Here is a 12,661-nt window from a genome sequence, read left to right as displayed (position 1 = left end):
ATAACATGTGTTTTCATTTTCCTACTCTAGTATGGTTCTTTTTGTAGTCCATATGATCCATCTATGCCATGTGTACTTGTTAGGGTATGTAGGTATGCACATGTGTGTACATGTGTGGAGGTGAGAGGCAGATGTTGGAGATCTTCTTTTAATCAGTGTCTACCTTTCCTTTTTGAGATCAGGTCTCTCACTGAACATGCAGTTCCTTGATTTAAAAAAAATATTTATTTTATTTTACTTTATTTAGGTATATTCTTCATTTACATTTCCAATGCTATCCCAAAAGTCCCCCATACCCTCCCACCCTGCATTCCCCTACCTACCCACTCCCAATTCTTGGCCCTGGCATTCCCCTGTACTGAGGCATATAAAGTTTGCAAGACCAATGGGCCACTCTTTTCACTGATGTCCGGCTAGGCCATCTTCTGATACATATGCAGCAAGAGACTCGAGTTCCGGGGGTACTGTTTAGTTCATATTGTTTTTCCACCTATAGGGTTGCAGACCCCTTTAGATCCTTGGGTACTTTCTCTAGCTCCTCCATTGGGGGCCCTGTGATCCATCCAATAGCTGACTGTGAGCATCCACGTCTGTGTTTGCTAGGCACCAGCATAGCCTCACATGAGACAGCTATATCAGGGTTCTCTTAGCAAAATCTTGCTAGTGTATGCAATGGTGTCAGCGTTTGGAGGCTGATTATGGTATGGACCCCGGGTAGGCAGTCTCTAGATGGTCCATCCTTTTGTCTCAGCTCCAAACTTTGTCTCTGTAACTCCTTCCATGGGTGTTTTGTTCCCAATTCTAAGAAGGGGCAAAGTGTCCACACTTTGGTCTTCATTCTTCTTGAGTTTCATGTGTTTGCAAATTGTATCTTATATCTTGGGTATTCTAAGATTCTGGGCTAATATCCACTTATCAGTGAGCACATATCATGTGAGTTCTTTTGTGATTGGGTTACATCACTCAGGATGATGCCCTCCAGGTCCATCCATTTGACTAGGAATTTCATAAATTCATTCCTTTTAATAGCTGAGTAGTACTCCATTGTGTGAATATACCACAATTTCTGTATCCATTCCTCTGTTGAGGGGCATCTGGGTTCTTTCCAGCTTCTGGCTATTAAATATAAGGCTGCTATGAACATAGTGGAGCATGTATCTTTCTTACCAGTTGGAACATCTTCTGGATATATCCCCAGGAGAGGTATTGCTGGATCCTCCAGTAGTACTATGTCCAATTTCCTGAGGAACCACCAGAATGATTTCCAGAGTGGTTGTACAAGCTTGCAATCCCAACAACAATGGAGGAGTATTCCTCTTTCTTCACACCCTCGCCAGCATCTGCTGTCACCTGAATTTTTGATCTTAGCCATTCTGACTGGTGTGAGGTGGAATCTCAGGGTTGTTTTGATTTGCATTCCCCTGATGATTAAGGATGCTGAATATTTTTTTCAGGTGCTTTTCAGCCATTTGATATTCCTCAAGTGAGAATTCTTTCTTTAGCTCTGAGCCCCATTTTTTAATGGGGTTATATGACTTTCTGGAGTCCACCTTCTTGAGCTCTTTATATATATTGGATATTAGTCCCCTATCTGATTTAGGATAGGTAAAGATACTTCCCCAATCTGTTGGTGGCCTTTTTGTCTTATTGATGGTGTCTTTTGCCTTACAGAAGCTTTGTAATTTTATGAGGTCCCATTTGTCGATTCTTGATATTACAGCACAAGCCATTGCTGTTCTATTCAGGAATTTTTCCCCTGTGCCCATATCTTCGAGGCTTTTCCCCACTTTCTCCTCTATAAGTTTCACTGTCTCTGGTTTTATGTGGAGCTCCTTGATCCACTTAGATTTGACCTTATTACAAGGAGATAGGAATAGATCAATTCACATTCTTCTACATGATAACTGCCAGTTGTGCCAGCACCATTTGTTGAAAATGCTATCTTTTTTCCACTGGATGGTTTTAGTTCCCTTTTCAAAGATCAAGAGACCACAGGTGTGTAGGTTCATCAATTCTGTTCCATTGGTCTACTTGTCTGTCACTATACCAGTACCATGCAGTTTTTATCACAATTGCTCTGAAGTACAGGTTTAGGTCAGGCATGGTGATTCCACCAGAGGTTCTTCTATGCTTGAGAAGAGTTTTTGATGTCCTAGGTTTTTTTGTTATTACAGATGAATTTGCAGATTGCCCTTTCTAATTCGTTGAAGAATTGAGTTGGAATTTTGATGGGAATTGCATTGAATCTGTAGATTGCTTTTGGCAAGATAGCCATTTTTGCTATATTGATCCTGCCAATCCATTAGCATGGGAGATCTTTCCATCTGCTGAGATGTTGTTTAATTTCTTTCTTCAGAGACTTGAAGTTCTTATCATACAGATCTTTCACTTCCTTAGTTAGAGTTACACCAAGGCATTTTATATAATTTTGACTATTGATAAGGGTGTCATTTCCCTAATTTCTCTCTCAGCCTGTTTATCCTCTGTGAAAATTGACTTGTTTGAGTTAATTTTATATCCAGCTACTTCACTGAAGCTCTTTATCAGGTTTGTTGAAGGATTACTTTCTTGCTTTTTCTAGGACGTGTTTTCCGTTCTTGTATTGTTAGTTTTTTTTTTTTTTCTGTTATTATCCTTTGAAGGCTGGATTTGTGGAAAGACAATGTGTGAATTTGGTTTTGCCCTGGAATACTTTGGTTTCTCCATCTATGGTAATTGAAAGTTTGGCTGGGTATAATAGCATGGGCTGGCATTTGTGTTCTCTTAGTGTCTATATAACATCTGTCCAGGATCTTCTGGTTTTCATATAGTCCCTGGTGAAAAGTCTGGTATAATTCTGATTTTATATGTTATATGTTATATGTTACTTGATCTTTTTTCCTTACTGCTTTTAAAATTTTATCTTTATTTAGTGCACTTGTTGTTTTGATTATTATGTGTTGGAAGGAATTTCTTTTCTGGTCCAGTCTATTTGGAGTCCTGTAAGCTTCTTGTATGTTCATGGGCATCTCTTTCTTTAGGTTTGGGAAGTTTTCTTCTACAATTTTTTGGAAGATATTTGCTGGCCCTTTGTGTTGAAAATCTTCATTCTCATATACTCCTATTATCCATAGGTTTGGTCTTCTCATTGTGTCCTGGATTTCCTGGATGTTTTGAGTTAGGATCTTTTTGCATTTTGCATTTTCTTTGATTGTTGTGCCAATGTTCTCTATGGAATCTTCTGCACTTGAGATTCTCTCTTCTATCTCTTGTATTCTGTTGCTGATGCTCGGATCTATGGTTCCAGATTTCTTTCCTAGGGTTTCTATCTCCAGCGTTGCCTCACTTTGGGTTTTCTTTATTGTGTCTACTTCCCTTTTTAGGTCTAGTATGGTTTTGTTAATTTCCATCACCTGTTTGGATGTGTTTTCCTGTTTTTCTTTAAGGACTTCTACCTGTTTGGTTGTGTTTTCCTGTTTTTCTTTAAGGACTTGTAACTCTTTAACAGTGTTCTCCTGTATTTCTTTAAGTGAGTTATTAAAGTCCTTCTTGATGTCCTCTACCATCATCATGAGATATGCTTTTAAATACGGGTCTATCTTTTTGTGTGTGTTGGGGTGCCCAGGACTGGCTGAGGTGGGAGTGCTGTGTTCTGATGATGGTGAGTGGTCTTGATTTCTGTTAGTAAGATGCTTATGTTTGTGTTTCGCCATCTGGTAATCTCTGGAGTTAGTTGTTATAGTTGTCTCTGGTTCGAGCTTGTTCCTCTTGTGATTCTGTTAGACTCTATCAGCATACCTGGGAGTCTAGCTCTGTCCTGAATTTCAGTGGTTAGAGCACTCTCTGCAGGCAAGCTCTCCTCTTGCAGGGAAGGTGGACAGATATCTGGAGTTCGGACCTACCTCCTGGCATAAGATGAAGGCCCAAAACAGGGCTTGTTCCAGAATCTGTGTAGTTTCTGTAGTCCACAGTCTCACCTGTGCAGACTAGTCTTGGCTGGATCCAGGAACCAAGATGGCTCCCCCAGATGCTGTGCCAAAGCCCTCCCGGGTGGGGCAGACACCTCTCCTCCTGCAGGGAAAGTGCCCAAATGTCTGGAGCTCGAAACACGGTCTGCCTCAGAAGCTCTGTGGCTTCAGCCTGTCCCCGAAGCTGTTAGCTTCTGTAGTCCACACTCTCTCTTACCTGGGCAGATTAGTCTCAGCAGAATCCGAGAACCAAGATGGCTCCCCCAGATGCAGTGGCAAAGCCCTCCTGGGCGGGATGGACTCCTCTCCTCTGGCAGGGAAGGTGCCCAGATGTCTGGAGCTCGAAACAAGGTCTGCCTCAGAAGCTCTGTGGCTTCAGCCTGTCCCAGAAGCTGTTAGCTTCTGTAGTTCACACTCTCACCTGCACTGACTAGACTTTGCAGAATCCGGGATTTAAGCTTGATTAGCTGACTATTGAGTGTCAGAGGCCTGCTTGCCTCTTCCTCCTCCCAGTGTGTGGGTTATAGGCTTAAGCCACCAGTTTCAGCTTTTCATGTGTGTTCTGGGAATCCAAACACAGGTCTTCATGTTTGAGAGACATGAGACAGGTTTGCATGGTTGAGGTACAGAACTGACTGAGCCATGTTTCCAGATATGCTGTAGCTTAGAGGGATGGGGAAAGTAGAGGATGGGAGAACTTTTCCTCAGAGAATTTTTACTCATGCTTCTCTCTAATTTTTATTTTAGCTTTGCTATCCAAAGTGACCCAGAAAAATCTGATAAATGGAAGAAGTATTTGGGGTCACAGGATCTAAGCTGTTTTTCTATTACAGTTGCACTCTTAAAGTGATAGACAGAGAAAGAGGGTGCAAAGTATGGGTGTCTGACCCAGGGTGTTGAAAGAGAATTTAGGAGGATCTGTTGGGAGGGAAGTCAGTGGGACTGTAGATGCAGCAAATGGCTGGGGAAACTCCAGCCATTTCTTGAAAGCATTAGAACCCTTGTTCTACAGCTTTCCCAGGAGCACTGTGGGGAGCCCTGCTGAATCCTCCTCACCTGACAGACCCACTCTATTTGCCAAGTACAGCTAAACAGGACTTTTCAGTTCTGTGTAGTTGTTATAAGTCCATGCAGTTGTGGATCTTTCGCATGGAACCTGATTTTTCAGTCTACTTTTTTCAAATGTAGTCTAGTCTAGTCAAGTTAGAAATGTTAGAAATGTTTTCATCCTCTTGTGTCTTACCCTAAATGATATCACTAAAATATATCGATGACTTCAGGCTTATAAGATATAAAAGTATATATTAGCTTTCTCTTTCAACGCACGATCTTCACCTGAGAGGCAGGGAAGTGAGCTGAAATGTCTTCGTTCCTAAAAATAGACAAAATTGTTTTTTGTTGACACTTAGAAGATTCCAGCATCGACACAGATTGAACTGTCAATGCATGTTACCTTGAGATTGCTCATGGAAATTGATGGGCAGAGGGAAGTCTGGAGAGACATGACATACTACTTTCATCTCTAGAATGAAGGCTAGAATATATTTCCCAGCAAGAGTCCAAAACTAATATCGAATGCCAAAGCTTGTCACTTCTCATTGACGTGTGTTAGAGCTTGAATCTGAAGTGGCCTCACAGACTCATGTGTTTCAATAGTTGGTTCATTTCTACACTGTCCCCATCTGTTAAACTGTCCCAGAAACCATGAGTTGAGTGTAGTATTTGAATGTGGATATTGATCAGGCTCTCTGACTCTATTGGCTAAGAAGAATTGTCTATGCTTATTTCAGCCAACTGTCTTCCCAATAAACTCAATTTGACCTGTTCAACATGCTTTCCTTCTGACTAACTACTTACATCCTCATTAGAATGCCCTAATAGACATGTCAGTGCTGCTGATGGAAATGTCTCTGTTCATCGCAACTGCCTGACTCCAAATGGGAAGGCAGTCGTGTGAACACATTATCATTTATGTCCTGTAATGGTCTCTCCTACTTCTGTCAGCAGTATGATTTAAATTTTTTTTTATTTGATTATACAGGGTCACATGAAGCTTTTTTTTTAAAATATACAACTTACACACACACACACACACACACGTATGCACGCACCTCACACACCCAAACTGTAAGCAAAAAGAGTTAATTCCCAACCAACAAAAGTCCAAGAAAACTATCAAAACCAAAAGCTTGTCTCAGACTATTACCATGTGCTTGAGTCTGAAGTACCCACCCCTCAAATACATGTATTTAAATACTTGGCTCCCAGGTGGTGGTTGGAGTTGACACCTGGGTCTTCCTTTATACTCTCTTCAGCAACTAGTCCTCTGACCTTAGTTCCTAGTTTTAGGCCTTTATGGGAAATTAACTTTAACTAATATCAAGCCTAATTTTGCTTTAAAAGGCTCCAACATATATACTATTGACTTCTCCCAGTTATGACTCCCAGAAGAAGGTTCTGTTTCTTTCAGTGTTCATTCTTCCTCTTTTGATAAAGATGGGCTGGACAGCTGTGATTAAATTGACTGACTCCTATTCCCAAACATATTAGGGCTCGCTCTTATTATTTACATGCTTAAATCTCTTTAACCATGAAGAATCCTGGTTCCTTCAGGCCCAACTCATTGAAGCTACCATTGGAAAGCTGTGGCATGAAGTAATGCAGAGGTAACCTGCTTGTGGGAAGTGTGCAACATAGAAAATCTTGAAAGCCAAGTATATCAGGATATACTTTACTAATTCTCCATTAGGTTTGGAGCTCATCTTTGAGGCAGTTCCAGGATAAAAACCACACTAGTTGCATCTAATGTGAAATGGTCATGTTTAAGAAGGAAAATTCAGTTTCTGAGAGTTTAAAGACTTTCAGCCATTGGACTTTGCAGGCAGTGACTCACCTACCCAGACAGCTCCCTTTAACTTTAACTTCAATTTCCTTTAACTTATAGACTACTTTTAAACCTATTTAAAGTTTTGAGGGAGCAACATTTTTTCCTAACATTTTCAAAAAAATACTGACTGAAACAGTCAGTGTGTGAGAACTGTGGAATGGATCGGTGTATCATCCCTTCTGTCTGCTTTAGTTCCCCAGGCTCCTGTCAAGCACACGCAGGACCAATCACCATGTGACATATTATCTTACCCTCAGGGGTGACATTGTTTTGTGCCCATGTTTATAAATGAGGTTTTATTAAAACACGTCCTTAGTCATTGCGTGTTGCTTGTGGCTGCATTCTGACAAGGTCTGGCTGAGTGATTGGGAGAGATACTGATGCACAAAGCCTGAAATATGCTCCCTGATTCTCAGTATCAATGTCATCTGTCTACATGTTGCCTTACATGTTTCATGCAAGGAACCTGGATTTTGTTTTAATCCAGAACATTTATATTTGTATATTACTAATAATGCACACATATGCACACACACACACACACACATACACACAGAGAATATGCCATGGTGTGTGTGTGTATGTCTGTGTGTGTGTGCTTATGTGTGCGTGTGTGTGTCGGACAGAGGAAAATCTTGTACACTGGTCCTCTCCATTCACTTTTAAAAACATTTATTGTGCGAGGTTGAAGAAATGGCTCAGCAGTTAAGAGCTCTGAATGCTCTTATAGAGGACACCAAGTTTGGTTCTCAGCACTCATTAGCAGCTCACAGCTGTCTATAACTTGAGTTCTAGGGCAGCAGTTCTCAGTCTATGGATTGAGATCCCTTTTGGGGTGGCTGTCAAACAACCCTTTCAGAGGGGTCATATATCAGATATCCTGAGTATCAGATATTTACATTATGATTCATAACAATACCAAACCAACAGTTGTGAAGTAGCAATGAAAGTAATTTTATGGTGGGGCGGGGGGAGTCACCACAACATGAGGAACTGTATTAAAGGATAGGACCATCAGAGAGGTAGAGAATATTGTTCTAGGGGAATCTAATGCCTCTTCAGATACTAGGCACACACATGGTACATAGACATACATGCAGAGAAAATACTCACAGTGATAAACATTTTGAGAATGATTTTATTTATAGTTAAAATATAATTATATCATTCACCCTCCTTCCTCCATGCCCTCCCATATATCCTTTTTCTGTCCCCTCTCAAATTCATGGTCTTTTTCCTTCAACAATTATTATCAACACACTCACATATATATGAACACATATAAAATACACCTACTGAGTTTGTTTAGTGTTGCTTTTATGTATGTTTTAAGAATATACCATCTGCTTTTGGATAAACAATCAGAGGGCTCATTTCTCGGAGAGACTGATTCTTCACTCAGCAGTTGTTAATTTCTATGGCTCTTTAGCTAGAGGTGAGGCTTTCCCCATCCACACTGACATGGCTGTTGGTACCATTATCATTCAGGTAGCGAGGGTTTCATGAGTATACTTTCTCTGTCATATCTACAAGATCCAATCTCTTCCTAAACTCCCTGGTCCTCTGCCTTTCAAGCTCTGTCGGCTCCCTCTATCTTGCTGTCCTCTGAGCTATAGGAATATGGGTTGTGTTTTTATGTGGGTTCTGGTACTAGAACTCATCCTAAGCAGCAGTTTGAGCTATTGTATCAGCCCCTTGAAGTCCAAAAGCATTTGAAAGGGATTTGGTATGTATTTTACCTGAAAGAAATGGTGGTTGGCCATTTGAAAAGTGTGGAGAAGTACAGAGGAATAAGCTGTGGTGTTACTAGCTGAAGGTCTCAGCTACTAGGTTTTAATTTTATTTTATTCTATATGTTGGTCTTTTGCTATGGACTCAGTCACCCAGAGTTGGGCAGCTCATCCTTGAGCATCAGGGCTTCTGGATCTCAGATGAGCGATGACATTGGCAGCTGACTGTCAGAGTAAGCACTAGGGGTAGTAGTAAGTGTGCTGCTGGCTGCGATGAGGATTCATGGTTGTTCTTTGTCCCTGTATTTCCTTTAGAGAAGAGCAATTCTGGGTTAAAATTTTGGAGATGGATGGGTCGTTTTATCCCTCAACCAGCCAGGAGGCATGCCTAACCTATGATCTTGACAGGTTCTTTCTCCCCTTTGTGGGTATTTCAGCTAATGTCATCCCCGTGGGGTCCTGGGAGGCTCTTGCTTTCTTGGCATCTGGGACTTTTTGATTGCTACCCCCAGTTCCACATCCCCCATTGCTACACACCTCTATTCAATTTCCTGATCCTCTGTCCATCTCCTCCATCTCCTACCATACCTGATTCTGTCCCTCTTTTTCCTGTCCCCATCCCCTCTTCCTCCCAAGTCCTTCCCACCCTCTACTTCCTTTGATTATATTGTTCCCCCTTCTAAGTAGGACTGAAGCGTCCACTATTTGTTCTTCCTTCCTCTTGAGCTTCATGTGGTCTGTGAGTTGTATGGTGGGTATTCCACTCTCTTTGCCTAATACCCACTTATCAGCGAGTACATACCATGTGTATGTTTTTGTGATTGGGTTACCTCACTCAGAATATTTTCTAGATCCATCCATTTGCCTGCAAATTTTGTGACATCATTGTTTTTAATAGCTGAGTAATACTCTATTGTGTAAATGTACTACATTTTCTGTATCCATTCCTCTGTTGAGGGACATCAGGGTTCTTTCCAGCTTCTGGCAATTATAAATATGGCTGCTATGAACATAGTGGAGCATGTGTCCTTTTTACATGTTGAAGCATCTTTTAGGTATATGCCCAGGAGTGGTATAGCTGGATTCTCAGGTAGTACTATATCCAATTTTCTGAGGAACTGCCAGACTGATTTTCACAGTGGTTGTATCAGCTTGCAATCCCACAAACAATGGAGTACTGTTCCTCTACCTTCACATCCTCACCCTCATCTGCTGTCTCCTGAGTTTTTTGATCTTAGCCATTCTGACTGTTGTGAGGTAGAATCTCAGGGTTGTTTTAATTTACATTTCCCTAATGACTAAGGATGTTGAACATTTCTTTAGGTGCTTCTTGGACATTTAAGTTTCCTCAGTTGAGAATTCTCTGTTTAGCTCTGTTCCCCATTTTAAAATAGGGTTATTTGGTTCTCTGGAGTCTAACTTCTTGAGTTCTTTGTATATATTGGATATTAGCCCTCTATTGGATGTAGGATTGGTAAAGATTCTGTATGTAACAAAATGCTGGGTCCTGTTTACATATCCAGTCTGTTAGTCTATGTCTTTTTATTGGGGGAATTGAATCCATTGAATTTAAGAGATATTAAGGAATAGTGATTGTTACTTCCTGTTCTTTTTCTTATTAGAGGTGGAATTATGTTTGTGTGGCTGTCTTCTTTTAGATTTGTTGAATGAAGATTACTTTCTTGCTATTTCAAGGGTATAGTTTCCCTCCTTGTGTTGTAGTTTTCCATCTATTATCCTTTGTAGGACTGAATTTGTGGAGAGATATTGTATAAACTTGGTTTTGCCATGGAATATATTAGTTTCTCCATTTATGGTAATTGAGAGTTTTGCTGAATATAGTAGCTTTGACTGACATTTGTGTTCTCTTAGGGTCTATATGACATCTGCCCAGGATCTTCTAGCTTTCATAGTTTCTGGTGAGAAGTGTGGTGTAAATCTGGTAGGCCTGCCTTTATATGCTACTTGAAATCTTTTTTCCCTTACTGCTTTTAATATTCTTTCTTTGTTTTGTGAATTTGGTGTTTTGACTATTATGTAATCGGAGGAATTTCTTTTCTGGTTCAATCTGTTTGGAGTCCTGTAGGCATTCTTGTATGTTTATGGGCATCTCTTTCTTTAGGTTAGGGAAGTTTTCTTCTATAATTTTGTTAAAGGTATTTACTGACCCTTTAAGTTGGGAATCTTTTTTTCTCTTCTATACCTATTATCCTTAGGTTTGGTCTTCTCATTGTGTCCTGAATTTCCTGGATGTTTGGGGTTAGGAGCTTTTTTTGCATCTTGCATTTTCTTTGACTGTTGTGTCAATGTTTTCTATTGTATCTTCTGCACCTGAGATTCTCTCTTCTATCTCTTGCATTCTGTTGGTAATGCTTTCATCTCTGACTCTTGATCTCTTTCCTGTGATTTCTATCTCCAGGGTTGTCTCCCTTTGTGATTTCTTTATTGTTTCTACTTCAATTTTTAGATCCAGGATGGTTTTATTCAATTTCTTCACCTGTTTGGTTGTACTTTCCTGTAATTCTTTAAGGGATTTGTGTGTTTCCTCTTGAAGGGCTTCTACTTGTTTACCCGAGTTCTGTATTTCTTTAAGGAAGTTATTTATGTCTTTCTTAAATTCCTCTATAATCATTATGAGATGTGATTTTAAATCAGAGTCTTGCTTTTCTGGTGTGTTGAGGTAACCAGGGATTGCAGTGATGGGAGAACTGGGTGCTGATGATGCCAAATAGCCTTGGTTTCTGTTGCCTATGTTCTTGCACTTGCCTGTTGTCATATGGTTATCTCTGGTGTTAGCTGGTCTTGTTGTCTCTGACTGTGGCTTGTCCCTCCTGTAAGCCTGTCTGTCAGTACTCCTGGGAGTCCAGCTCTCTCCTGGTGGGATTTGGGTATGGAAAGTTGTGGCAGGGTCAGCTCTGGGGCACAGATGGAAACTGGAAAGATTCTGTCTCTGACTGCTCCTCAGTTCCTGAGTCCTGATGGCTCTGGGTGAGTCCCTTTTGGTTCAGGAATTTGAGAAGTAGTGATCTCACCTGTGCTCTCAGGTGTGTCAGCACTCCTAGGAGACCAGTTTTCTCCTGTCGGGATTTGGGTACGGAGAGCTGAGATATAACTTTCTATTACCTCTTGTAATGTTTTGCATGTGCTTAGCCCAGGGAATGGCACTATTAGGAGGTGTTGCATTGTTCGAGTAGGTGTGTCACTAGGGGCATGGGCTTAAGACCCTCATCCTAGCTGCCTGGAAGTCAGTCTTCTGCTAGCAGCCTTCAGATGAAGATGTAGAACTCTCAGCTCCTCCTGTACCATGCCTGTCAGGATGCTGCTATGTTCCTGCCTTGTTTATAATGGACTAAACCTCTGAACTAAGCCAGCCCCAATTAAATGTTTTCTTTTATAAGACTTGCCTTGGTCATGGTGTCTGTTCACAGCAGTAAATCCCTAACTAAGACAACTTTCATAACACTTTAAAAGTTTGATCTCATATCTGAGGACTGTGGGTAAGGTAGCTTGTTTGGTGACTGAACCCATGGCTGGTTTTGCATGGTGTGGACCAGGTTCATTATTCGCAGGGCCAGTGATGCTATCAACAAAACACTTTATTCAAAGCACTCTCTTCAATAAAGGAGCAGCCATGCTGCCCGAGTACCCTCAGAATTACGTTGTCCTTGTTAAGGGCACCCAGCTTTCTATAAATTATATAGTTGAGACATTTGGACTTCTATTATCCCTAGACCATAAGACTCAAACAGGACTGTCTGTCATATGGAATATTCTCTCTCTCTCTCTTTCTCTCTCTCTCTCTCTCTCTCTCTCTCTCTCTCTCTCTCTCTCACATACACACACACACAGAGTTGTTTATGGCCTTTTTATTTTATCACCTGGATACTAGTTTCTTTAATCCTTCTTTCTCCCTAAAAACCAAAACAGGCTAAGTCAAGATTTTGCCTTGTAAAAGAGACTACAAATTGTTTAGCTATTGTTTCCTTAAAGACAGGTAGGAAGGAATAAACAGGAAAAAGGGAGAACAAACTATATTATTATAAACACCCTGAAAAGCAGTTGTGAAAGACACCTTGGAAGAGCATTTTTCTTCCCTC

This window comes from Mus caroli, unplaced genomic scaffold, assembly GCF_978045245.1.
Source record: "Mus caroli unplaced genomic scaffold, Mus_caroli_1 scaffold_9, whole genome shotgun sequence".
Lineage (NCBI taxonomy): Eukaryota > Metazoa > Chordata > Mammalia > Rodentia > Muridae > Mus > Mus caroli.
Note: the sequence above shows the minus strand (reverse complement) of the source record.